This window comes from Myotis davidii, unplaced genomic scaffold (assembly GCF_000327345.1).
Source record: "Myotis davidii unplaced genomic scaffold, ASM32734v1 scaffold415, whole genome shotgun sequence".
Taxonomy (NCBI): Eukaryota; Metazoa; Chordata; class Mammalia; order Chiroptera; family Vespertilionidae; genus Myotis; species Myotis davidii.
The window spans coordinates 3,498,915-3,502,321 of NW_006287951.1; the positions used below are offsets into that span (position 1 = coordinate 3,498,915).

The 3,407-nt window shown below is 37.2% G+C and overlaps 1 protein-coding gene across 2 annotated transcripts in view; it reads left to right on the plus strand.

Annotated features, from left to right (window-relative positions):
- Nucleotides 1-742: 742 nt before the first annotated feature.
- The window catches only part of PPP2R3A (protein phosphatase 2 regulatory subunit B'', alpha), a 117,834-nt gene continuing 115,169 nt past the window's right edge, over nt 743-3,407 (plus strand). For both annotated transcript variants that reach the window (XM_006759809.2, XM_006759810.2), the window contains exon 1: nt 743-927. The gene's annotated coding sequence lies outside the window, so the exon portion shown is untranslated. The remainder of the gene's footprint in view (nt 928-3,407) is intronic.

Genomic DNA, 3,407 nt, shown 5'->3' on the forward strand with positions numbered 1-3,407 from the left:
TCTGCCCCACTCCTTCAACTGTAGCTCCTAGAAGCCTCTCTTCACACTTGACACTGGAATAATACCAAACTCCTGGCAGCTCCTCGAACATCCCAGCCACCTCCTGCTTTGCTCCCTTTGTCCACAAACCATTTTCCCTTTCTTCTTGTGGCCAACTACTTTTGCTCTACTCCAGAACTGGGCTCGGCAGTCTTCTTCTCTGGAATGTTTTCTTTGATGTAGAAGTTAGGTATCCTCTTTCTCTGCCTACTCACGTTGTAAGCTGCTTTAAGGCAAAGTCACTGATTATAGTTTGCTCATCTTGAAGAGTGCCTGGTTTATAGTGGCACTCAAAAGTTTATTAAGCTGCACTATATATATATATTCTTTTAACCTGTCCAAATGATTTTTAAATATAGAATGTATTTTGATTTTTATGTATCTCCAAAATAAGAAAAAGATTTAGAAAAGGAAAATATGTGAATTAAATTAACTTAAAATACTACCAGCAGACAGACAACTAGTGTTGATGTTTTGGTATGTAATAATTGTTTAAAATAGTAAAATTTTAACCTCCAAAGGTTCCTTTCAGAGCCAGTACTCAGAACAACCAGTAGCTTTGCAAATTACATGCATTGAAAATTAATAGCCAGTTCATTGTGCTTCCCACATCAAGTAATACAAAATAGTTCTCTGGTAAAATACAGCTTTTTAAAAAAATTCTAACCAAGAAAAATTTTTTTGCTTTTCTCATGTTCCCTAGATCCCAGAACCATCTTTCATTCTGTTTTTCCAGAAGAGAAGGTGAAATCCCAGTGAGGGAAGTGACTTGACCAACTTACTCAGTTGGTCAGTGTAGAAGCTGAAGCTGGGACAGAAGCTCCCGACTGCTACCTGGTGCTTTACCCCTCAGGCACATTTTGTTTCTCCACTGGAGTAAAAATAAAAGTAAGTTTTAAGCACTTTTTAATTTCCATAAGCGCAAATCAAGCCTGCTACTGAAATGTCCTTATTTTACATTTAGTCTCATTAAGACAGCCCTAAACCTAAAACATTAATCATTCTTTCAATATTCATGTATATAATTTCTTTGAGCATTAGAAAAATCTTCCCTCCTAAGAAATCTCTCTCTCTCTCTCTCTCTCTCTCGCTCGCTCTCGCTCTCGCTCTCTCTCTCTCTCCCCCCCTCCCTCTCCCTCTCCCTCTCCCTCTTCCTCTTCCAGAGCCTTTCCCCTCCATACCCAAGGATATTTTTCCATTGATTTTTAGGGAGAGTGGAAGAGAGGGAAAGACAGAGAAACATCGATGTGAGAGAAACATTGGTCGGTTGCCTCCTGCATAAGCCCTGACCAAGGCCCAGGCCGGGGAGGAGCCTGCAACCAAGGTACATGCCCTTGACCGGAATCAAACCCAGGAGCCTTTGGTTCGCAGGCTGACGCTCTATCCACTAAGCTAAACCAGCTAGGGCCTAAGAAATTTCTTAATTTATTTTCTCAACTGTTTTTGTAGTGAACACAACAAATAAAATATTCCAGGTTTCCTTTTTTTCCCCTACAAGTAGTTTTATGGATCCTCTACATTTTTCTCTTGGGATCAGTTTTCATACTGAGTCATCCACCAGAGAGTGCCTGTGTTTTCCAGGCAAACTAATAGTTTTATTATTTGTAAATGACTCATTACTTCTGAATCATCACACCTTGTGTACTGTGTTAAATAAAAGCTTTTAGTAATTTTTCTACAGTTTTTCCTCTTTCTTGTCTTCAAATGTCCCATCTAAGTGACATGGATATTTAACCACTTTTCTCTTGTGTCTACAAGATTTATGTTGATCATTTTCTTCTTGAACCCTTTCATTAGTTGAAATAAGCGATGGAAGTTCTTTACCTCATACTTTCTGTTCCAGATGTTTCCTGAAATAGAACACAATAGCAACATAAAAAATACGTGTAACACCATTCTCTATTTTCCATCATTATACTTATGTTGTTTAAGGTTTTATTAACTTAACAAAATTTTCCATGAAATTAGGAAGAAATAGTTGTAAAACTATCGCTCTAATGTTAATTGGCAAACAAAATCTTTGGAATTCAGCATGTTGGAGGAATGAAGCACTTTCATCCCTTGACTTCTGTGTCATATTTTGCTGGATCTCTTCCTGCCACTTGAAAATTAATTCTCTGTGTCTTTCCTGGCATCCTTCTCACCTCGTATATGCCAGCCTTTCTCAGAATTCTGTCCTTGATCCTTTTCTCATGCTATATATGTTCTGTGTTGTCCACTCTTGTGGCTTTAAAACTTTTATCTGATGCTTATTCCAGACCTTTATTTTCAACTGCTATTGCTTCCCTGCCACATATATCCATCTGCATGAGGAATACCTTCTCCTGGATGTCCCACCAAAATAACCTATTCCTAAAGCTGAATTCATCTCCCCTATACCTTTGCCCCCAGTCTTATCTGTACACCTTCACAGAACCCATTTTTAATTTTTAAAATTTGTTAATATATTAATTTTCATATTTAAAGTGTCAAGGCTTAAAAGACTTTTAAAATATATCAGTTTCCAAGTAGGCTACTCCTCAGAGACAACCACTGTCCATTTTTTTAGCAATCTTTTCCATTTTTACTTCCGTATTTATAAATGCATACATATTGTAAATTTATCATTCATAATTTTTTTTTCATTTGTAAATTTTAAACACTAAGTCTTGCCTTCCTGATATGAATTTCAGTTCTCTCACCCCTGTTCTACCACATTAACAAAGTAAAGGGTAAAAAATATGTGATCATCTCAATTGATGCAGAATAGGTATTTGACAAAATTAAACAACCATATGAGATTTTTTAAAAACTCTCAACAAACAAGAAATAGAAGAGAGTTTTCTCAACTTTATAAAAGATATCAAAACCTACAGCTGTCATTATACTTTATGGCTCATCTCTTCTAGTCACTATTGTTATGGAGATTCTAGCCAGTGTGTTAATAAAAATTAATAAGAAGTAAGGCAGTAAATATTGAAAAGGAAAAAAATAAAACTATCTCTTCTCAGACAACATGATTGTCTTTAAAAAAAAATCCCAAGGTATTTACCAAAAAAAGAAAAAATACTACTCTTAATAAGTGAATTTAGCAAAATGCCAAATAAAGAGGAGAAATCTGTTGTTATTGCTGTAGCTCCTGCTGGGTGGACCTACACAGTGGTTGACTTGGAGATCCAGGATCCAGGGTACCCCTGGTCAGATACCAGATTTCAACTCCTCACATCCATAAGGGACACAATCAAGAAACAGACTCAGTGAGCACCAAAGCCCCACTGAAGCAAGTCCTGCTCCATAGGGGTGTCTCCAGCACAGCAGTTCTTCCACTATAGACACAACGTGTCCTCACAGCCAATTGGCCTGGAGGTCAATTCCTCCCAGGGATACCA